This window comes from Stegostoma tigrinum, chromosome 1, assembly GCF_030684315.1.
Source record: "Stegostoma tigrinum isolate sSteTig4 chromosome 1, sSteTig4.hap1, whole genome shotgun sequence".
NCBI lineage: Eukaryota > Metazoa > Chordata > Chondrichthyes > Orectolobiformes > Stegostomatidae > Stegostoma > Stegostoma tigrinum.
In genome coordinates this window covers 71,767,685-71,793,370 of record NC_081354.1, presented here as the reverse complement: position 1 = coordinate 71,793,370, position 25,686 = coordinate 71,767,685, and the positions used below count along the sequence as shown (strand labels likewise).

The 25,686-nt window shown below is 39.6% G+C and overlaps 1 protein-coding gene across 1 annotated transcript in view; it reads left to right on the top strand.

The window, feature by feature from the left end:
* Positions 1-25,686, top strand: part of antxr2a (ANTXR cell adhesion molecule 2a) — a 221,671-nt gene that overhangs the window by 157,194 nt on the left and 38,791 nt on the right. The window lies entirely within an intron of this gene.

Below are 25,686 nucleotides of genomic sequence, written 5' to 3'. Positions count from 1 at the left end.
ACGGTCTGATGTCTAGTAAGGTTTGGGAAATGTCTTTATTTTCTGCACCCATTTTGGGTGTGCGGGCAGAAGGGCAGGTGTAAATCAAGCTATGTACTTGGAATATCCGCCTCACACCTCCAACCCCCCTCCCCTCTCCATTGTGATAACAAAGCAGATGAACTTTGATGCCATATTGATAGAGTTAAGGACTATGTTAAAAAAAATTGTAACTAAGAGCACCTATTTTTCCATTTTGAAAGGGCTAGCCATTTAAAAAAAAGTCCAAAACTTCAAGGTTTCAACTTATTAGTCACGGGCAGGTTTTTTGTTTAATTTAAAAAGGGCTGATGATTTAAGCATGTTAATAGTTTGACAGCTTCATATACCTTTATCCACCCTTCAGCAGTATTGGGTACATAGAAGATAGGAGAGTACAGCACAGGCCATTCGGCACAACGTGTCTGTGCCAACCATGATGCCATTCTAAACAAATCCCATCGGCCTGCACATGGGTCCCTTTCCTGTTCATGTGTCTGTCTTTTCTGCTTCTACCTCTGGCAGCTCGTTCTCGACACCTACTGCCCTGTGCATTAAAAAAAAGGTTTGCTTCACATGTCTCCTTTAAATTTTCTCGCTCTGACGTTAAACATATGCTCTCTAGCACTTCAGATTTCCACCCTGGGAGAAAGGCTTTGACAATATTTGTTTCCATTTCACATCAAGCTACTTCTATAAATTATGCATCAATATTAGAGATGACCAGAACAACTATATAATATATATTGGGTGGCCTATTAAAATTTGAGCAATCGCATACCTATCCATGCCTCATAGTTTTATATAGTTCGATCTGGTTTCTCCTCAGCTGACACCACTCTAGCAAAAACTGTTCAAGTTTGTCCAACCTCTCCTTACAGCTAATGCACTCTAATCCAGGCAACATCCTGGTAAACCTCTCCTGTATGCTCTCAAAAGCCTCCATATCCTTCCTGTGGTGTGCAAACAGAACTACACCTAACACTTCAAATATGGCCTAACTAAAGTCTTACAATGCTGCAGTATGACTTGGCAACTTTTATATTGGCCCAACTGATGAAGGCAAGCATGCTGTATGCCTTCTTTACCATCCTATCCATACATGTTGCCACTTTCCGGGACCAATGGACTTTCAACCCAGGATCTCTTTGCATATCAATGCTCTTAAGGGTCCTGCCGTTTATTGTATATTTTCTTCTTGCTTTTGACCAAAATGCATCACCTCACACTTGGGCTAGATTAAACCCCATCTGCTATTTCTCCGCCCAAATTTCCAACTGATCTGTATTCTGCTGTGCCCTTTGACTATGTTTCTTATGATCCACAACTCCAACAAGTTTCAAGTCATCTGCCAATTTGCAAAGAGACTGTCTATATTTGCATTTAAATCATTTATACATATTATGAACTTCAGAGATCCGAGCACTGATCCTTGTGGAACGCTACTGGTCACAGACCTCCAAGCAAAAATAAACACACAACTATCCTCTGTCTTCTATGACCAAGTCAATTTTGTATCCAACCATGGACCTTATGTGACCTAATCGCTGGATCAGCCTACCATGAGGGACCTTGTCAAAGGCCTTGCTAAAGCCCACATGGACAATATCCACTGCCCTACGCTCATCAATGTGTCCCTTCCTCCAAAAAGTTCACTGATTTGCGAGACAAGACCTCCCCTGCCCCAAGCCGTGCTGACTATCTAAAATAAGTCCATTCTTTTCTAAATGCATGTAAATTGGTTACTAGAAGTCTGCTCTTTTCCTTTTTATTTTAATGGAAAAGTAAATGGAATCATGAGTTGCAGATACCTGGAAGCATAGAAATGGGAGCAGGGGTAGGCCAAGATACCAATCAAGTGAACCTCAACATTAAACATGATTTGGACTGATCCTCCAACTCAGTGCTTTCTACCGCCCCATACTCTTTCTCACTGACATAGTCTCTATAACCTTCCAAGTCAGATAATTTGACAATTTCATAAACCTTTTAAGTGACTAAATATCTCCTAATTTCAGTTTGAAATGGCCTACCCGTATCGTAGGCCTGTGACTCCTTGTTCTGAATCATTCCATCAAGGGAAGGTGTGATTGCAAGCAGCCTGGTCAGCCCCATCAGAATTTTATTTGTTTCAAAATCAGCCCCTCTCATTCTTCAGCACTCCAGTGAATACAGGCCCAGGTGACCCAAACTCTCACATAAATCGAAACCTGCCAAGCCATGAGCAGAATTCCCTCGAATTTTCTTATTTGCAGCTAGAACCGTGTGCCAACTCTGATCACTGTGCACTGAACGTTGGAGCGACTGTGCGCACACATAGCTGGGCATGTTCTACTGCATCGACCATGCACTTGCCCATTCTCTTAACTCGGCTAAATCGTCTCGATGGCACTTTGTGCTGAGGCACTCTGCTTATCCTGGTTTATGAATAATATCTTGGATTTACTCCACATGGGGGAAACATTGACCAAGTTGGGTGGCATAGGCTCGAAGCCTTTCAACAGTCAGTTTAATTCTGGTTTCCGTATGTCAGCTGCTTGCAGTGGAGTCACTTAAGGTCCCATGAGGTAATTTCCCACAACTGAAACAAATTAATACTCAGCAAGACCGGACTTGAGTACCTTTATCCAGGCAAAAGAAATCAATTAAAACATTCCTTTTTTTTTCAAGTGAATTCATAAAAATGGTGGAGCATTACTTCCAGACTTTTCTTCCCTTTTAAGCAGGGTGTGCTTCTTTTTTTCCTTCCAGTACCAACTTGACTTTGGAGCTATTTCTTGGCCTGATATAACATTTGTGAACTGCTATGATTTAATATCTGCTTGACATTCTTGCCCATTTATGGCAACATAAGGCCCGTCTCAAATGCTATTTCTGTGAACAAATTGGAGGCATAAACATTCTATTTGTGGGCCTGTTTTAAGATTCTAGATGTTGAAAACTTCTTTTGGATGACACATTATTACAGAGACAAGTGAAATAATCTGTTGTACTTTAGTAATGCATGTATCGTTTATAGTAAGCTTGTAGATGCATTTTGGTGGTTCAAAGCAATTTGGACAGACATTTGAAATTATCAGCTCAATTCTACTTTATAATCTATTACAAATTCAACCTACTTGTAATGATGGCAGTTGTTGGAATTTTGTAATACAGATTCCCTTGGCTGTCACCCAGTACAACTATTTGCTTGAGGCCTTTATTTTATCGACAGATGGACTTGGGAGCACTTTTGCACGAAACCGAGAAAGCCAGCACACAGATGCAGCAGGTAGTCAGGAAGGTTAATGGAATGTTGACCCTTACGTGGGGGCATTAGGGTATAAGAGTAGGGAAGTCTTACTGCAACCAGACAAGGTGCTGGTGAGACCTTTTTCTGGAGTCCCGTGAGCAGTTTTGATCCCTTTATTTAAGCAAAGGCATCTTTTCATTGGAGGTAGTTCAGAGAAGGTTCGCTCGAATGATCCCCAGTTTGAAAGGATTGTCTTATGAGAAGAGGTTAAACAGGTTGGGACTGTGCTCACTGGAATTTATAATAATGAGAGATGATCTCATTGAAACGTAGGAATTCTTAAGAGGCTTGACAGGCTAAGTGCTGAGAGGATGTTTCCCTTCATGGGAGTCTCGAACAAGAGGGCAAAGTCTCTTTAGCCAATTTAAGACTGAGCTGACGAGGAATTTCTTCTTTGAGGAACTTGTCATGGAGAGCTGTGTGGATAGAGTCTTTGTGTATATGTAGAAGTATCAAAAGTTATGGGGAAAGTGAAAGGAATTAACTGTTAACTGAAACGATAACTGTTGGATCAGCCATGATCTGATTGAACAGTGGAGCAGTTATGAGGGGATGAATGGCCTAATCCTGTTACTGGCTCTTATGGTCTTACAACTGACTGATAATGTAAATGCTGCTACTTTCACATTAGATATAGCTCTGATCATTGTAATAGGCACTTGTTCTTCTTTCTAGTCTAGTAAGACTAACCTAACATATAAAAGCCGTTTTAAAGGAAGCGTTCATGCTGTGTAAACAAGCAATCTCACTCAATAATTCCTTTTTATTATTTTATGTCATGGTAGGTCATTCTCTATTGCAGTGCAAATATTAATCTAATTGGTCATATTTCGTTACTTAGCAAATGATGCTGTAATAATTTAACCTTTAAATGTGTTTTGACATTTGACTGATGACATCATAATAAAGATTAAGCTAATGTTAAGCAGGAACACAAATATTAATGTTTAAATACACTACTTTAGATTCAGGCCATGTTGTAATTCTGAATGTTTTGTTTTTATTAATCTTGCTGAATTTCACTGATGCAGACAAAATATTTTGGCTGTTGGCCAACACATTAACACTGGTACAGAGCAGCTTAGTGCCTCCTTTCAGGCCTCACAAGAGTTTTTTTTTACCCCTGAGGCTGTTGAATAGAAATTATTACAATACATTGAATTATTAATGTTCGACTACGCACTTGTGACCATGGACCCTGTCCCTACAAGGAAGGCAGGATGCTTTGAAGAGAGAGTATGCACTTATATAATGTCGTTACAGTCTGAGGATGTTCCAGAGCATTTTAATCAATTGAGTGTTTCTTTGAAGGGCTGTCATTGTTGTGATACAGAAGAAAGGCAACTGAACAACAAAGAAATTACAATCAATGGGTTGAGTTAAAATGGCCTAAAATGGGAAGCTTTTCCATTAGCACTTCATTACAGTTGATCTGTGACTCAGGAAGCCAAACAACAAAATGACATGGGAAACAACTTGGTGATAAAAAGCATGCTAAAAGCAAAAGGTGATTCCATACCATCGATACAGCAGTGCTGGGGCAAGGGGCGCAGGATCCATTGAATATTTGTCTCTTCTAAACAAGAATTGTCTCCAAGCTGTCGTACCATTTTTAGATGTTCTAGCTTGGCGAATTATTAAAATAATGTTATGCCATCCTAATGACTTTTTGATCATTGATGTTCAATTGTTGCTACACTGAGAAAGGAGAGGAAACAGAAGGGACAGAACAGAATGTTGGGTGTCATGGGTTTTTCCCACTAGCCAAAGAATTGGTGGGAGTCCCTATGTCACCCTCTGCCAGTTAGGCGGTCAGCATTGTGCCTTCCCGAGAGGTAAGTTCTGAGTGGGTGGAAATCCTACACCCTGTGAGAGCTCCGGCCAGTCAGATTTCCCGTCAGCACCATCACAAGCAGTGGTTGCTGCTGATAATGCACCAATCAGAAATCCAGAACCAAAAAAGGACTGTGGATTATAGGTGAATAAGGGCAGGATGGAGACAGTGGTGCAGCATTGTGAGGGGATATGCGAAAGAGGGATTTGAGGCAAAGGCAGGAGGGTGGTCTTCAGCGATCACGCCCTCCACCCAACTCCTCCTTCTTGATATTTGGCTCCTTGATTACACAGTGCCTGAGAAGAGCAACCCCCACCTTACTAGCTCACCACCACCTTCTGCGCTAGAAATGAGCAATTAATGCTGGCCCAGCTGGTGACGCCCACGTCCCCTGAGTGAATTTAAAAAAGAAGCCTCACTAGGAACCTGCCGATAGAATTGCTTTTCAGCTTTCCTGTGTGGTGCATTATTGCTCCACTATCGTGTTAAAGCTGCCCAATGTTTTGTCCCATGTTCCTTTTTTACCCCAACTGATGTTTAGGGGATGGTGGCAGTTAAATTTCACCCAATATGTCAAGTTATGGAGGGATTGAAAACACCCAAAAGATCAGTTTAATTATTACTGGGACTACAGTAATGCTGATTTTTTTAAATCCCTAAATGTGGAAGCAGGCCATTTGACACATCAAGTCCACGCTGCCCCTCCAAAGACTGCCCACCCAGACCCACCCCCTACCCTATAACCCCACATTTCCCATGGCTAATCCAGCTAGCCTGGATATTACGGGCAATTTAGCATGGCCGATCCACCTAACCTGCACATCTTTGGAGTGTGGGAGGAAACTGGAGCACCCAGAGGAAACCCACGCAGACATGGGGAAAAGTGTGTAAACTCCACGCAAACAGTCACCCGAGGGTGGAATCGAACCCGGGACCCTGGTGCTGTGAGGCAGAGTCCTAATGATCGATTTTATATATGTATACAATTATTGTTGGCAGTGGATAGTATTATTATTATTAATAATATTATTAGTAGTAGTAGTAGTATTAGTATTATTACTGTTATTATTATTGAATTTATTACTGTTCAATAAAATAGTAGCATAATTTATCAATTTACTTAATTAAACAAATGGGTTGATAACCATAACATTATTGAATGTATTACACATTAACAGCAGCAGATTACTAACATTGATATTATTTCATCTTTAACTAGTAGTTGGATATCAAATTGTAAATGGTCAATTCCTAATAGCTCAGTAATATTTTAATCAATTGCTTTCAATAACTGTTTTGGCAGGCATTTGGCAAAATAATAAGCCTTGTGTTAGTTATTATAATTAAAGTACTTGGGAAATATGAATTCTTAGATACATCTGTTGGATTTTTTTACGCTCTGTAATAATTCCTCAATTCTCTGTAAAGAACAGCTTCATGGAATCATAGTATACATATTGGCAAACATCTTGCTGGGTCACACATCAAGTTGCAAAAAATGTTGAAATTCTTTCCTTAATTTTAAAGGAAAACAGGTCAGTCATACATTGAAGTTGGTGATGCATGTGTCTGGTAAAGTCAGAAAATTCATAATTTTGGTCCCTGCTCTATAACGCCTTTTAAACAACAAGATTTAATTGGGAATGACACTGAATTAAAGCTTGTTTCAGTTTTATCAAGGCTGTCTATCTGCAGCAGAATTGTTTAATACTGTGTCAGCCTGCATTAAGTTTCCAATGCATATGTGATGTATACTTTACAGTTCAGTATTACAGAGCAAGTAGTAACTTGGAATCCAAAGTGATTCAGATCATTGCTCACCAATATTATGTTTGTTTATATAAATCACACCAAAAATAGATTTAAAATGTAAGGAGTGTAAAATTAACTAATTTGGACAATACAGCAAAACATGAAACATTCATGAATTCTTTAGTTAGCCATGATTCATATTTATTAGCAGTTTTGATTTTCAGTGGTATTTAATTGTACTGTGCTTGGAAATTATAGAGTCAGTTAGAGGAAGGGTCACTGGACCTGAAACGTTAACTCTAATTTTAATTCACTGATGTTGTCAGACTTGGTGAGCTTTTCCAGCAACTTCAGTTTTTTTTCCTGAATAAGATATGCTGTTCATGGATAGAAGGATGCTGTTACCAATCAGTTTTCCTGGATTGGGTCAGTAAGCGTATTTAGTTCATACTCACAGCAGGACAACAGGCAGTCAGTCTTAACAAGGAGAGGGTTTTGTCTTAATGACATGTTGTTTATTGCATTATTACATACAATTTAGCTTGTTAGGCATTGTTACTATGATTTTTAGGAGCTAAGAGCATATCAATTCCCTTCACAATCCAGAGCTAGATTCCTAATTCCCCCCACCAAAGATGATATGGCATCACCATCACCGTCCAGAACCTTAGGAATAAATAGGTGCTAATGCCTGCTTCCACACCTTCTCCACCCTGAAGAAAATTGCCGAGGATGTAAACTGAGGTAGACCTTCTCATGGTGCAACTTTGTATCCTGCCCACCTCTGTTTCATACCAAATTGGAACAAGTCTCAAGATATTTATGGACCATGAACCACCCTCACAAAGACAGGAAAGTGCTGGCCATGCTCATGATGCTCACATGCCATGAAAACAATAAACAATGCGACCTGAGCTGACTTGGGGACAGGAGAACATTTTTGTCCACTTTCACATCAGTAAATGTTCATCTTAAGGATGTGGGCTATAGATTGAAAGCACAACAACATTCCTACCATTTCATTCAGACTTTCATGGCATCCCATAATACTCCAGTCTTTTATTAGTATTCTTTCTGCACTTTGACAATGTAAATAATTGTGTTCAGGTACTTAGGCAACCATCATTGTCAGTTCAGGTTGGTATCAGACTAAGTCAATGTGAATTAATTATCATACACAATGTAAATACAGATCATTTTTTTGTTCCATATGAATTGATCTAAATTATACTGTGCTATGGTTGGTCACTCCCTGTTAAACTTGTATGTCAATGAATGCACGTTATCCATTTATGATGTGAGCAACATTAATTGTCATATACAAATACCTATCATTAAATAACATTAAAAGTCACAGAGGAGCAGCTGATCTTGGTGAAATTGGCCAGAAATAGCTTCCAGAATATTCCTGATGATGAAGATGGATTGGTTAGATAATATGAAAAATTATGAGAGTTATCTTTCATAATTCAGCATATCTGAAAACCAAGTAAGTGTTCAATTATTAGTCCATCTTTGTGACTAAAATGTGTCCTGGAGAAAACCTCTGATACACAGTACTGCCAATAAAAACAGGTTGTGGTGAAATTAGTTTTCAGAAGTTGTGCAGAACAGATGAGAAAGAATCAGTGCCTGGTAGAATATCAGTTAGATACACCATGGTGCGCCAATTTGTTCGTGTTTTCCATTTCCACTGACTTTCTAATGTTGTGTGCATGTCTATGAGTGGGGTAGACCCTCAGAATGGGGATGATGTTTGCTCCTGGCAAGAACTAGCATATGGAGTATTTTAACAGGGGGAGACATATGTTAAGTGACCATATGGTGCTGGCTGACCAGGACAGTAATCTGCTTTTACTGCCTGCCATCAGCATATTGAAAGGATTTCCAGACTGATACTGAACCTGTTTGGTGGTGATATAGCACATTCTCTCCAAGGCCATCAAGTCCAGAAGTACGACCTGAACCTGGAGCTTCGGGCTCAGGGAAAGTGGTGCCACAACTGTGCCACAAGCTCTGCTGGAATGATTAATTTTACCATGACTGTATATATAACCATATGCGTGCATGAAAATTTTGATTAACTGTGCATTTAAATCATTTTCAAAGCATAAATGAGAAACCCGACTTGGAGTTTGTGCATACCAGTAGTATAGGTGAAGTTTAAATGAATGAACTAAACTTGGTTTAATGATTAAATTAATTCTAGTATATATTGGTTATCAATCATACAGATGTCTACACTCATCATGACTTAAGTAAATTTTCCAGGGAAAATCTTTACCCATTGAACTCAGTTGATAAAACTGATCGTTCTTATTCAGCTTTGTAGATGTAATGAAATGGCATGTAGTAAAACAGTTTGAGCTGAATCAAAGCAAAACAAATTGAACTTGAGTTCACTCGTTTATTTTATTGATGCTTGTATTAGGTTTGTGAATTAAAGTTTCATTATCATAAGGAAAAGTAAAACTAATTTAATTTCCTGTTAATTAAATCACAGTAAGAGGCCTTTAAGTGATAATTTAGAAGAGAATAAGAATTTACCTTGAATGGTTACTGTATCTCTGTGACCTGCGCTTTAATTCACTTGTTTCAGACTGTGCTAATTCCAGTTCCTGGTCAGGACATAACATGGAAAGATGTGAATATCAGTGATGCTAAAATTATGATGATGAATACTATTTCTGTGAAGGACATGCAGTGTAGATCAGATAGCTGTACATACCTCATTTACTTTATGCAGCTATGGACTAAAGATCAAAAATCCCAACTCTAACTAGTTGTGGGAGTCAATAAAATCCTGCATGCTCACACACAGACATAGACATGCAGACACACAGACACAGACATGCTCACACAACCAGATACATTATGTCTAAATAATAATTGTTAAGGTATTAACATAGTCCTGAAACTAATCATTGATTAATCTGCAGTTTCCGCACCTCACTAGAGTAGTTTAATAGAAATCAAGTCCTGCTATTCCTAGAGTCATCACAAAAGTTGAAGATTTGATAAAAGTATTCAAAATTCACCATTTTACCTGTCTTTTAGTCCCAGTTTAATAGAAACTGTGGATGATGTTTCTGTATTTTGCAATGACTACTTTTTGTTAGAAATAAATAAATTCTAGCTAAAGGTAGATTGGTATTGACCAATGACATATAATGCTAGAAATTAAAACTTTACTTTCCTAGAAAACTCCTCTTATGCACATGCAGACAGACACAAAAAGAAATTGGTATTATGAGTGAAGGAAAAGGCTGGGAAGCAAGTCAATAGCCCATGTCTGCAGGGTTTGCTGAGATGATCCTTTTCCTGGTCAGGAGTTGCTGATCATCAGTGTCCCCCTTCTCCATTTGTTTTCCACATCCTTGCTGGTGGCGCAAGGGACAGGTTCACAAATTATAAGGTCTCTAACTTATTGGTTAAAAGCCAGAGCTTACAGCAACTGATGAGGGAAAATAAGCTGGTTTACTTCAGGATTTAGGTAGTTTTTTTTCCTGCAGAGAGTGAGACAAAACTTTCCTTTTCAGAGATCCAAAGGCTTCTATTCATGCGGGATCTGATCAGAAACCTAGGAATGTGTCACATAGTCATTGGCAGAAAGCCTTTGTTAATGACAATTGGCCACCATTTCACAGATCAATCAGTTACTTACTGATGGCTAAATCTGTCCTCGTAACATATACCCCTCTGGCCCAGGGTGAACTGTAGTAACCTTCCCCATAGCATTCAGCAATGACCATGACCGAGGGAGATTGTTAGTTCCTCTTTGTTGGTTATGATCATTGCCTGGCCACCTCTGTGGTGTAAAAATTCCTTGCAAATGACAGTATCTAACCCCATGAGCAACTTTGTCTTTTACTCTTCAACAGATTAAGATTTTGTACTGTTGCATGTATTGTGCTCCTTTACCAAGTAATATATAGCATCTCAGTGTCACACTTTCAATGTAGGGTGAAAGATTTTAACAACATTCAGTAGCAAGCCAGCAAGACATTTTCAGAGCCAGGTGACTCAGAATGCTGAAGCCATTAACAACATGTCAGTAGATATTATAAATCTCTGAATTACTTGCCAAAGTTTTGATAGAAAATTAGACAGTTCGCTGGTATTCCATTAACACAATCTTGGTGAATTGTTTAATTATTTTTCCCTTGTCACAATTAAACTATAAAATAAAAGCTTACAGTTCCATTATCTGTAAATATATCGTGTTGTATATAAATTACCAATCTGCAGACTCGTGGTGTCAATGCAGTTTATGTACTGATAAAAAAAATTTCGGGCACCCTCACTATTACTTATCAATAGGGAGGTCTATCTGAATTGCTGTCTTCATGGAAGATATACCAATTCAGCCATTCCCTTTGGCCTCCATATTTAAAACAGAAATTGAGGAAAAAAAACTGCATGAGTTTTCATTTAAAATCCAAGAAAAAAATTCACAAGCAGCATGACTATAATTTTCTTGTGATTCAAAGCCAAGTTAATTGTTCTTTTTGACTAAAAACATAACGTATTGGAGAAACTGAGCAGGTTTGGCAACTGATGTGGAGAGAGAAACCAAGCACAATGTGACTGTTCTTCAGAACTTTGGGGGGCTGGGCAATGATGGATGTTGTACTATTGAGGAAGGGTCTAAGGCAGGATTACCAGACTTGAAATGTTAACTCTGATTTCGCTTCACAGAAGCTGCCAGACCTGCTGAGCTTTTTAGGCAATCTCTATTTTGTTTGTGATTTGCAGCATCCACAGTTTTTTTTTTCAGTTTTCATTCCCTCCGAATGCATTTTCTATTCTCACTTTGCTTTCACATGCCATGATCCTTCCTGCTGCATACGCATTTACTATTTAATATTCTATTAACTGACTCCACTTTATTGTTACTTCGGCAAAATCTGTAAAACTTTGCAGAATACAACTGCTTTGAATTGTTCTGTTGTTGTGGGCTTACGTTGACAAAGGTCCACTCCATTAAACAATAAAAAATGTTACTGAAGCAGTTATAGTATAATGTACTTTAATTAAGATACAGGGTTTGAGGCAATATGTTATAAGGTTGCAGAACTGCCTGTTTGGGGAGCAAATGTGAAAGAATGAAGTCATTGATGTTATTTGACGTTTTCGTTTGGAATGATGTAAACAGGATATAATTAATGCAAGTAGCTCAGGGAGGGGAGCCAGTTGGTTTTCACTGACTTACTGCCACAGTAGGAGCTGCGTTACACAAAGACAATGAAATTTCATACTGCGGCTTCAGAATTCACATGAGATATGACACAGGGATATCAAATATTAATACTATTTGTTTGAAATTAATTGCCACTCTGACATAGTCAGAAGCACACACCTAAGTTTCCTGGACATGAAGGCACGCAACAGGCATTTGTACACATCTCTGCTATGATGCACAATGAAAATGTTCTTACAGGTCTTTGATTGAATCAGATGGCTCAAAATAATCCCTGTTGCCACCCTTTCCTTTAGCTTGTGCAGAACAATAATCCAAGACTTTGACACATGGAGTATACCATCTGCCTCTATTTGTAAGCAGCACATTACAGCAGCTGCAAGTAGAATTTAAAAGACAAAATTCCAGGTGGATGACTGATCAGCGTTCTTACCCAAATTATTGTGCAGAGAATAGTACACACGAACAGTAATATATATATATGGGCTGGCTGAAAGAAATCTCATGCAGTTTGGTGCAGCATTATTATTGTGTAAAGAATTTGTGGTGGGCTCATGGTGCATGCCTTTAGAGGTTTTTCTTAAGAGAAATGGTGATTTGTGGTGGAAAAGAATCATACTGTGATTTACAATTTACCACAATTTGCTGGAAAATTGTGTTCCTCCCTCATTTCCAACTGAAAAGCAATAACTTACCCTCTGCTGCACAAAGTATGAAAAATTGCTAAGTTTGTGACATGTGTATAATTTAAATTTGCTGTAGAAATTCAGGTTTGCTATTTCACAGGATAAGAAGGTGTGGAGCTTAGTGGCTTGGTAAGAGAAAAGTGAAACCTTACTCTCACTGGTTATGAATTTTTTTCTTGGATTTTAAATGAAAAATTCACTCTCCCTCTTTCTGAATCCACTTTCTATTTTCACTTTAGTTTGCTGTCTGGATCAACTCTGACTTTTGTTTACCCTAATTCTGTAGTGATTTTGGCTCTGTTTCTTTTGGGAAGTTTAAATCTTGTTGCGTAAAGCAAGAAACCTAATGGTGCCATCATTCACCAAGTTTCCAGATGCCGTGATGATCTTGTCATGTCATTGTGGTATCACTTTTAGTAATTTGTGATATGACAATAATGAGGCCGAGGAATGAAATTCCCTTTTCCAGCCCTCATTATAGGATGTTTAGTTACAGCAAAAGATGTGAAAATATTGCAGGTTAAATATGGTCTTATGTATGGTGAAAGAGCCAGTGGGTGGATCTGGGTGGAATTTTCCCGTTTTCCATTTATTTGCGTGAGTTTTATGGTGCCTGGCCCACCATACCCTACAATGTATTTTCTCCTGATTCTGTTCTTTACCTCCTCAGTTATGCAACAGGGGTTTTTGTGCACCTTCCTTGGGGAATCATGCAGTTGGGGAGGAGCTTGCCACTGCAGGACCTTCCATCTTTCATGCCACTGTAGCCAACTGCACACCCGCTTCAGACCCTACAAGCCAGGAAGTACCATTCCTGCTGTGGCGTTCAAGCCTCAGCAGTCAACATGTGGCCCAGAAGAATGGAATGCTTGTTCCTTGCCTGAAGGACAGAGAGCTGGAGGGGCTAGTGGATGGAAATAGTAGCTGGATCAATGTTCAATAAAGCAGGACCCCTGGCATTGTAGGATGAAAAGTCTACAAAGGGATTCATTGAGGATCACAGAATCCCTACAATGTGGAAACGGGCCCTTTGGCCCAACAAGTCCACACTGACCTTCAGAGCATCAACTTAGACCCATCCCCCTGTAACCCACGTCATCTACACATCCCTGAACACGATGGGCAATTTAGCATGGCCAATCCACCTAGACTGCACATCTTTGGACTGTGGGAGGAAACCGGAGCTCCCGGAGGAAGCCCACGCAGACACAGGGAGAATGTGCAAACTCCACACAGACAGTTGCCCAGGGTTGGAATCGAACTCGGGTCCCTGGTGCTGTGAGGCAGCAGTGCTAGCCACTGTGCCGCCTTCTTTTTTTTTTCTAGCCAGGCAACAAAAGGAAGCCATTAAAAAAAATCAACAATCTTACACATTCCGTAAAGCTAAATTCCACCATCATCTCTCTGCTCCTTAACTATACCACAGCCAATATTCACTCTAACTCTGCTACTGCATATGCATCTCATCAAGGCCAATGAACCACAACTCTCAGGATTGTACTTATCATGTCCACTCAACAGCATTATCTATCTCAACCTCTCAAACTACTAACCATTCCTGCCATCTGCATTTCCTACTCACTCAATGGAGATAGGTTATGATCTCTGCTGCTCTTCCGTCCATTCCCACCATACTCAGACCTTTTATCTCATTGCTGGAAACATTGGCGCTAAGCTCAGATAGCTGCCTTACAGCACCTTGATTATCCTGCATGGCGGCCTCTATCTAAGCCGTAAAATGACAGCTTGATTTCTTGGTGTTCAAAGAGTCATAGAGGCATGTATTCCTTGGATAAGCATATGGATAATGATGGGGTAGTATTGGGGGAGGGGCTTAGACTGGTTCACAGGTTCGGCGCAACATCGAGGGCCGAAGGGCCTTTTCTGCGCTATATTGTTTTATGTTCTATGTTCCATTCCTGTGTACAAAGAAGCATCCCAAGTCGACGTAAGAGATGCATGTGTCTCTCAGCACAAAGCCACTTGGTAGAAATATGTAAATAATGAGCGTCCCTGAGCTCCAAAATAATGTATTAAAGGTCTGGAGAGTGTTTGCTTTTGTTCAAGAGCAGAATGTGCCATTGCCAAGTTTACAAATGGCACTTAATATAGGTTGAAAGGCAGCTGGTGAGGATGACCCACAGTCTTTAGAAAGATATATACAGGTTATGTAAGTGGATAAAGACTTGGCAGATAAAATATAATGTGGGAAAATATGAGGTTATGCACTTTGGCAGGAGCACAGAGGAGCTGTACATTATTTATCTAGAGAGAGACTGTAGAAAGCTGTGGAACTGAGAGGGTTCCATTCAGCAGACAATAATGTCTTGCTAAAACAATGCCATGCACCACACCTAGAACATAGTGAACAGTTTTGGACTTTTATCTAAAGAAAGAGATACTGGCTTTGGAGGTAATGCAGAAAAGGTTCACTAGGTTGATCCTGGGTCACTAGGTTGATCCTGGGTTTGGATGGACTGTGTCATGAGGAAAAGTTGAGTAAGTTGGGCCTGTACTCATTGGAGTTTAGAAGAATGAGCGGCGACCTTATTGATAGGAGTAAGATTTTTGATGAGATGTGGTATTTGAAGATATATTCACTGATCCTGAAATCTCATGAGAGCTTTAGAGTTACTGCATTCAGCTCCCCTCAGCCAGACAACTGTTATTGAATGACATGGTTGGCTGGTTTCATTGCTTTCTCAGAGTTTATCTCAAATGCCCCCTGGTCTGCTGTGGCGGATCACACCTTTTTATCTCTCTACCTTTCACCTTTGACCTCGACCACGCAGTCATCATGTTGCCCACTCATAGTGCATTGGGAATGAAGATCCCTTGCAGCCATCATTTTCAGGAACTTGCAGCCACAGGGTAGGCTGTCCCCTCCTCTGTAGTACGTGCTGAAGAATATATACCCTAAGAATTTTTGGAAGCACAATCTAAGTTTGTGTATTGTTTCTGGAAAACCTCAAAAGCAGGCATTTCCAAGTTGATACAAACAGACCTTTACCCCTCATTTGTATGTGTGGAGGATGGTGCTAGCATTTACAGTGGGAAACCACAAACTATGGAAATTGGAATTTGGGTGCCCTCATTTATGTTGTAAATGAAGTAGAAGTACATGGTATGACTTAGAACTGGCCTTGGCGTGAATAGGTGGAGTGGTTCACTGACGAGCAGCTGGAGAAAGGGAGATGTGGCCGAAAGCTAGCATGAAGCATTATTGAACAAATGCAGTTTTCTTGGCTCTAAATTTCTGGATGAGGATTTACTTGTTCCTTTATGGCAATGTTTAATACTTTATCTTGAAAGATGAACTTCCAGCCATTTCTTCCCATTGGAAACTATATTCTAGCAATTGGTGATAATCCTTCCAATTAATTTTTCAATGCTTTGACTTGACCACCAAGTGATTGTAACAATCTCTTCATTTGGCTGTAGCATGGAAACTCAGAGAGAGCTGATTTTAGCTGGTAGTTAAGTCCTCTTTTCCATGCATTGCAACATGTAATAAAATCTTTTATTTCTTCAGTTCTAGACAGGTGTAATAGTATTTTTTTCAGGATCCAGCATTGGAAATATATGGTCATCAGAGTGTTTCAGCATCTTCTATTGTAGTAGTTCTTGTTCAAATGCAACAAGATCTGGACAATATCCAGGCTTGAGCTGACAAGTGGCAAGTGACTTTCACGCCACACAAATGCCAGGCTCTGATCATCACCAATAAGAGACAATCTAACCACTGTCCCTTGACATCCGATCATATTACCATCACTGAATCTCCCACTGTCAACATCCTGGGTGCTATTATCGACCAGAGACTCATCACATAAACACAGTGGCTACAAGAGCAGGCCAGAAGCTAGAAACACTGCAGTGAGTACCTCACCTCCTGAATCCTCAAAGCCTGTCTGCCATCTACAGGGCACAAGTCAGGAGTGTGATGGAATACTCCCCACTTGCCTGGATGAGTGCAGCCCCAACAACACTCGAGTAGCCTGACACTATCCAGGACAAAGCAGCCTGCTTGATTGGCACTGCACCTACAAGCATCCATTCCCTCCACCACTGACTGTCAGTAGCAGCAGTGTGTACTGTATACAAGATGCACTACAGAAATTCACCAAAGATCATCAGACAGCACCTTCCAAACCCCACGACCGCTTCCATCTAGAAGGACAAGGGCAGCAGATATAAGGGAACACTACTATCTGCAAGTTCCCCTCCAAGTCACTCACCATCCTGACTTGGAAATATATTGCTGTTGCTGGGTCAAAATCCTGAAATTCCCTCCCTACTGGCACTGTTGATCAATCTGCAACAGGTGGACTGCAGCAGTTCAAGAAGGCAGCTCACCACCACCTTCTCAAGGGCAACTTGGGATGGTCAAGGAATGCTGGCCAGCCAGTGACAGCCACATCCCACAAATGAACAAAAAAAAACTACTGAGCCACACATCACTTCATTTTCTTTAAACTAACAAACCTTATCATCTTTAGGTTTCAAAACATGATGTTGATAAGGCAACTATACAATTAAACTGAGATAATAAAATGTGAGGCTGGATGAACACAGCAGGCCAAGCAGCATCTCAGGAGCACAAAAGCTGACGTTTCGGGCCTAGACCCTTCATCAGAGAGGGGGATGGGGGGAGGGAACTGGAATAAATAGGGAGAGAGGGGGAGGCGGACCGAAGATGGAGAGCAAAGAAGATAGGTGGAGAGGGTGTAGGTGGGGAGGTAGGGAGGGGATAGGTCAGTCCAGGGAAGACGGACAGGTCAAGGAGGTGGGATGAGGTTAGTAGGTAGCTGGGGGTGCGGCTGGGGGTGGGAGGAAGGGATGGGTGAGAGGAAGAACCGGTTAGGGAGGCAGAGACAGGTTGGACTGGTTTTGGGATGCAGTGGGTGGGGGGGAAGAGCTGGGCTGGTTGTGTGGTGCAGTGGGGGGAGGGGATGAACTGGGCTGGTTTAGGGATGCAGTGGGGGAAGGGGAGATTTTGAAACTGGTGAAGTCCACATTGATACCATATGGCTGCAGGGTTCCCAGGCGGAATATGAGTTGCTGTTCCTGCAACCTTCGGGTGGCATCATTGTGGCAGTGCAGGAGGCCCATGATGGACATGTCATCAAGAGAATGGGAGGGGGAGTGGAAATGGTTTGCGACTGGGAGGTGCAGTTGTTTGTTGCGAACTGAGCGGAGGTGTTCTGCAAAGCGGTCCCCAAGCCTCCGCTTGGTTTTTATAACTTGGAGGGGTTTTTATGACTTGGAGGGGAACTTGCAGATAGTAGTGTTCCCTTATATCTGCTGCCCTTGTCCTTCTAGATGGAAGCGGTCGTGGGGTTTGGAAGGTGCTGTCTGATGATCTTTGGTGAATTTCTGTAGTGCATCTTGTATACAGTACACACTGCTGCTACTGACAGTCAGTGGTGGAGGGAATGGATGCTTGTAGGTGCAGTGCCAATCAAGCAGGCTGCTTTGTCCTGGATAGTGTCAGGCTACTCGAGTGTTGTTGGGGCTGCACTCATCCAGGCAAGTGGGGAGTATTCCATCACACTCCTGACTTGTGCCCTGTAGATGGCAGACAGGCTTTGAGGATTCAGGAGGCAACCCTGCAGCCATATGGTATCAATGTGGACTTCACCAGTTTCAAAATCTCCCCTTCCCCCACTGCATCCCTAAACCAGCCCAGTTCATCCCCTCCCCCCACTGCACCACACAACCAGCCCAGCTCTTCCCCCCCACCCACTGCATCCCAAAACCAGTCCAACCTGTCTCTGCCTCCCTAACCGGTTCTTCCTCTCACCCATCCCTTCCTCCCACCCCCAGCCGCACCCCCAGCTACCTACTAACCTCATCCCACCTCCTTGACCTGTCCGTCTTCCCTGGACTGACCTATCCCCTCCCTACCTCCCCACCTACACCCTCTCCACCTATCTTCTTTGCTCTCCATCTTCGGTCCGCCTCCCCCTCTCTCCCTATTTATTCCAGTTCCCTCCCCCCATCCCCCTCTCTGATGAAGGGTCTAGGCCCGAAACGTCAGCTTTTGTGCTCCTGAGATGCTGCTTGGCCTGCTGTGTTCATCCAGCCTCACATTTTATTATCTTGGAATCTCCAGCATCTGCAGTTCCCATTATCTCTTATACAATTAAACTATTCCTTTGTGAAACTGAAAACATTGTTTGAGCAATTCCTGCTCAGTAATTCACAAAATTTAACTGATGAAAAATTGAAATTAACAAGCCATTAGTTAGTTCTTGCAAATAATGTGCAAACTGTTACCTTATAAAATATGTACAAAACATTTACAGAACTTGAGTGCAATATAACTTCTATAGAACCCAAAATACATCACAAATGTAAAGATTATAAGCCTATTCATATAAGCCTGAAAGAGAACCCTATTTGGCCCAATTTGCTTGGTATTATTTTTCCCTTGTTAATTTAATTAATAATATTGCCGCAAATAAGTTTAAAACATCCATACATACATTAATTTGCATCACTTAAAGACACCCTATTCCAGAACCTCACTGATAGTTTATACAATTAAAGCCTGAAACGTAACTTTATTTAGTTGCATTAGTTAACTGTCTTGTAATATGTGGGAGAGAATAGGTTGTTTTCTGAAAACAAGTCACTGTTTTACAAAGCAGACTTTGTATGTAGCAGCATGAGCCAGAAATAACCGTTTACAATATTTACAGACACTGTAGTTATCCATCATTCCTTTTGACCAAACTTAGTGAGATTAAAATAAATAACTGTCGCCCATTTTGAAATAGCTGGAGGAACTGGTTACGATTCTTACTACTAATGATGCAAGTAGGAATTTCTAGATGAACAGATTAAAGCTTAATTTTATAAATATTTGTTGTTGACATAGTGTGAAAATCATAACTGTAGACTAGGTTGCTGCATACAAAGAAGTTATTTTAATGTGATATTAATGTTCAAAACGAAGAAACGTTGTTTTTTTCTGCAATTTCTTCTCCAAATTTTTATTAGTGAAACTAATTTATTGTGAAAAGGACACTTAGCTGTAATGCAACCTGCTGCATTTTTGTCACAGCCAATGATTGTCCACTGAATTAGGCTACTAATGTAAAGAATGCCATGACGTAATGCAGATTGATAGAAAGTCATCGGATGTAGCATCAGTTAGCAGTTTGTAGAGAAAAGTATGGTTATTCACCCAATTCATATGTATTGTCACAGATAAAATAGTTTAAATATTTATTTATTTAAGCGTTCTTTAACGTTCACTTGAATGAACAGTTATTTATGTTGTACTAAGTTGAATATTATGAACAAAAATACAGAGTTGCTGGAACAGCTCAGCAGGTCTGGCAGCATCTGTGAAGAAAAATCAGAGTTAACATTTCGGGTCTGGTGACCCAAAACATTAACTCTGACTTTTCTTCACAGATGTTGCCAGACCTGCTGAGCTGTTTCAGCAACTTCTGTTTTTGTTCCTGATTTACAGCATCTGCAGTTCTTTCAGTTTTTATTTGAATATTATGAAATTATTTTGAGAGCCGTGCTTGTGTGTGCATATAAAGCAGGACAAAATTTCATTGTAAAAGGGGTCTCGCGTATATTGTGCAATAGATTCTTCAATATTTCAACAACATGCACTAGTGTTTTATGACCAGTTCAGAACATTTTATTGAGGCAGTTTCCCATTGCAGCAAAGTAAATGTACCAGTGGAAATTACAAAAATTGACCTGTGTAATGTAGGCATAATCCATTTAGTAATTTGGCCTATTCATGCCAAGGTTTTTTTTGTAAGTCATTATTTTTCTGGCTAACTTGGGACCTCCGATGGGTGTAGCATTTCCTCAGTTGTTTTGCCACTGCTGTTGAACTGTAGCTACCAGTTTTCAAGCACTAAATTGGAACAAGGAATGATCCTTGAGTCTGAAGATTGAAGCCTGAGGAATGCACTAAATTGGTCATGGGACTCACCTAAATAATCAAATTGTGCTGTTGCTACCTGCCTGATCTTGACAGGAGATCCAACCACGTAGAGAAGCAAATTCCAAGCAGCAAGCTGATAAGGTCCTCTGGTAAATTTGGCAGTAGGGGCAGGGGATGGCTAATTGTGAACCAGTGGTGACCCAAGGAAGTCATTTAAGGGCCTTATTAATGATATTGCAGGTAATGAACTCCCATTCAGTCATGTAATATGAAAGAGATGCTCTATTATCATCAAAAAGTAAATGTAATTTTTCCCTCTGTTTCTATGAACACAATTGTTTGGGAAACCAGGCACTTTTAAGAAAAACTCATTGCATGAGACTTAAGCATTAACGAATAAAAATAAATGCATCCATAAGCTAAGTGTTAATTTATTTTCTGTTGTTGAAATTTGTCTGAGATTTCAATTTGTTGATACTTTTGTATGTGACATATTATAGACTACGTAATTGAATGAAACAGAGCAATACTTTTATCTGTTGTAATGAAACACTTTTATTTAGTATACTGGGTGTAAGACTGTTTAAATGCATGTCCATTTTTCATTTAAAAATATTATATAACATTATTTCTAGCACATGTTACTTGACTGAACTGTAAAATATTAACAATAATTAAGTTATTAAAATATTATGCAGCATTTAAGACTAACTAAAAATGCTTTGGGAAGACTTATAAGGTAATAAGTAATGGTTCATGCACTTCAGCAAAAAAAAACCTGGATAACATTGTGCATCATGCATTTTGATAGGAGTTCACAACGAGAATAATTCCATAACTGAAATACCTAACTGGAGCCTGCATGCTGAATTTGTGGCAGAAAATGCAAAGAATGTTCCTTTTCCTCTTTCTTGTCATGCCACAGTGGGGTGCAAATTGTATTTTCCACCTACAATCTGTGACTTAACCCTTACACATTAGTATCTTCAAGGCAGAATCAAGACAGATTCAGGCTGCCCCACCTGGGAGTGAGATAGCTGTCAAAGCTGAAACTACGTTTTGACAGCATTAATAACCAGTAATTGACACCTCAATCTTACTGCCCTTGTTTAGCCTAGGATGTATTTCATTAAAATAATGACTATCAGTCAGCCTTCGTTTAACCGATTTTTTTTTTCAGTCTGTGTCATTGACAGTTTTCTTCAACTTTGCACCAACACAGAATCACTCGCCTTGAATTTCTTCCCATTTATAATCTGTACCATCGATTACTTATTGACATTGATAGAAGAAGAATTGCGTTTGGATTATTAGTGAACTGCAGTCAGTTATGGCAGAAGTGCTTTGCACATTACAATTCAATGGTAACTTGACAAAATTTGGACAAATCAGATAATTTGAATCACTACCTGAGAGAGAGAGAGAGAGAAAACTTGCAGGGTTATAGGGGAGTGGGACCAGCTGAGTTTCTTATAGAGAGAGTCAAAATGGACATGATTTAACATAAACTCTCCATATTTTAAGAAATGGCGGGTTTTGCATTAATATCTAAATATGTAGCAGCACAGGGCAGTGAGTGGTAATTTCTTGCTTGTGATTTTTTAGGATTAAACTTAACATTACTGCTGAGCAAAAATATAGATAATACTGAATCAGCAGTAGTTCATTTCACACCTCACCCGACTTAATTGCTTCTGATTCGCTATCACCCATTCTTTGCCCAATGATTTAAAAAAATATTCAAATTAGACTTAGTACCTCCAACCTTTCGATATTATCAGCAGTAAACGTTGAGTGAAAACCAAGCCATTTTCATGTGTAATGACGCAACTGAAAGAACTAATTTATCATGCACCTATCTTGAGTTCTTGCTAGAAGCTGGCTAAAGTGTGGCTTTAGCACAGATCTGGAGACAACACACCTGTGCACCCTTTTATGGATGGATGATGTATGGACCACGGAAACTATATGGGCAATTTTCTGGCTTTGTGCTCGCAACAGGGAGTCTCACCACTGGGAGCACGTATCATATTTTTGGGCACAGGCTGCGTGCAATTTTCCAACCTTTTAAATTAATGGTCAGAAATCACATGATGTACGTGCAATTTATGATCTGTATTCAGAGGCAAGGAAGCACAAAGCCAGAAAATTACCCATTCTGTACATAATTTTGAAAAGTAGGCAAGAGGTTGTAGTATATTAGCAGAACTTTTAGTTCAGGTCCTTCGTGTCAATGTGTAAAAACCTTTATAAAAATACATTTTTTAAAAATTTCTCCAGTATAGCAAATGGATGCTCTCATTCATCCTATCTTGAAACATACTTTAGGATTAAAATACAGCATTATCTCAGACCTGCATTAACACAATCGAGGAAAAGTAATTTCATCTATATTAACCTATGTTTGGAAAATGTGGCAACTAAGAATTCAGTATGTAATATTTTCAAAACATGTGAAAACATATTTATGTAATTATTCTGAATGTTATGACTTTGCAGAATTCTGCAAATTGTCAGGTCACTGAATCTTCATTTCAGTTTTATTCCTTGTCTTATTTCCTAACTGGGTTTTACAAACCCATTTTGATGATCTGTGAATTCTCAATAAACAAGTAAGATATTTTAGAAGACTGGAACAAAGCTTTTTCAGGCAGTTATCCCGAAATTGTGTGAAACAATAATGAACAATAACAGACTAATTCTTATTTATATGAAAGAGTTACTTCTATATAACCTATATGTCACAATAACAAGCAGCATATTGTAGTATAACAATGATGGGTAGAAATAACACAAATAAAGCATTTATGTTGTATCAGAACTTAGTGGGATTTAGCTAACCCAATATAGCAATGACCAGATTCCGATTTTGTTGATACAGTTTAGTTTTATGTTTTTCCATCCAGTGACCTTAGTACACATTCAGGCCAGCCTGATATAAAAGCAATAATTTTCATTTGGTTTTATATTTGACAAGGTTTGGCTCAGTTTGGATCAAATCTAATTGAGACACTAATTTGAGGCTGTTCACTCATCCTTAGAAATATGCAATTAAAGTGGGTCAACTGTGATTATGCCTAAACTGGTTGTAACCTTAGGTTTTCTGCAGCTAAAATCGAGTCAAATTAATCGTAGTGGTTTATATGTGTAGTAGACCAGTGACTTTCTGACCATGTCTATGCACCAAGCCTCTAAGTAACTTGAAAGTGTCCCAATGTGATTTGAACTGTTCGTTCAGAAAGTGCCACTGCACTTTCTATTGCAGGCTCTAATTGCTGTTATAAAGTGTCTGCATTTGATATTAATTATTCCATTTAAAGAAATTCTAGGGAATATATATATATAACCACCAGAGAGTGACCTTGGAAAGAGAAAGAGGATGTTAGAGGGAGATCGAGAACACTGCATCTTAAAATGAAATGGAGTGATTTGAATCAGTGAGGACACTAAAGATTTATTGGCTGTGGCAAACGAAACACAAATCTTCACTCTTGTGGTTACTGACTGTGACATCATACTCAGTATGAGAAAGGAAAATTACTTAATGGAAGATAATGGTTTTAGAAAGGGAGAGCAAAAAAAAATCAAGTGATGACCCACACTTAAATGTTTGGATGGGATTGAATTACATTTTCTGCGCCTTAATACAGGCATACAAGTTGTCTTTGCGTACCTTGACACAATGGTGTTTGAAATGACTTTGACAGCATGTAAATTTAAAACCAAAGTTGGAAAAAGGTTATAATTTTTGTAATTCAGAAACTGAAAGCAATGATGATATTGTTTACAGATTTCTTGATTTTCTTTCTATATTTAAGTTGTAATAAGGTGTAGTAATACATGATATTGGTGGAGCAACATACAAGAAGCAAACGACTGAAAAGTTATGGCACAAATGAAAATAATTTTCCCTTCTTTGTCTCAATTCATTTCAGCAGCTGACAATCTGATAATGGCAGTATAACAGACTAGTTCTACTGATATAGGGGGTGAGGGCTGAAGTGTGTGAGATGGGTCAGACCTAGCTGAGGGCTCTGTCAACTGCGGTGCCGAGGAATCCTCAGTTGCAGAAGAGGGTTTTTTTTTAATTCTTTATTTAACCTGTTTGTTTCCATGTTTGTACACTCATTTGGATAAAATTAAGAAATGTAAAGTGAGATAAGTTTCAGTTGTTTTAGGGAAGATTTTTGAATGTGTATTTTCTTAAGTGCATTTCCAGACTTACCATTTTATGTTTTATCATTCTGTCATTGGATGTGAATGTCACCAGCAAGGCAAGCATTTGTTGCCCATTACTAATTGACCTTGAACTGAGTGGCTTACCCAACCATTTCAGGGGCAGTTAGAAGTTAACCACATTGCTGAACGTCTACAGTCACTAAAGAACTTCAGTAAATCAGTTGAATTTTTACAACAGTTGCTAATAGTAGCACAATTATTACTGCTAGGATTAACCTTCAATTCCAGATTTATTAATTGAGTTTAAATTAATTGAGCTGTAGTGGTGGAATTTCAACCTGGACTCCCTAGATAACTAATCCATTGACATGGGCACAATGCCAATATCTCCCTCCACTGAATATATAGGTAATTGATTCTATAGTGCATAGTTGGTGAGGAGGCATGGAGGATAGAGTTCGAACAGACGGAGCACTGAGGTAATGAAAGAAGCATAGTGGAAATGGAAGGTGAAAGTGTAAGAACCTTTAAAGATACCTTTTAAAAATTCTGAGTTCTGATGCCTGGACATTTATGGCACCTGTGGGAGGCCATGAACTATGTGCCATTGAGAAGCTGGCTCAACTCCAGAACATTTTCAGGGCGGGTTGAGAATAAGAAGTTTTTGAGAAGATTTGTAGCTCAGGTTGTGGTTGAGAGATACATAATCCCACAATGGAACTGGCCAGGTCAGGACAACAAGGTGGAACTCTCAACCGAAACCAATATCCCAAACTGGTGATAACTGTTGGAATTGTTGCAATCCCA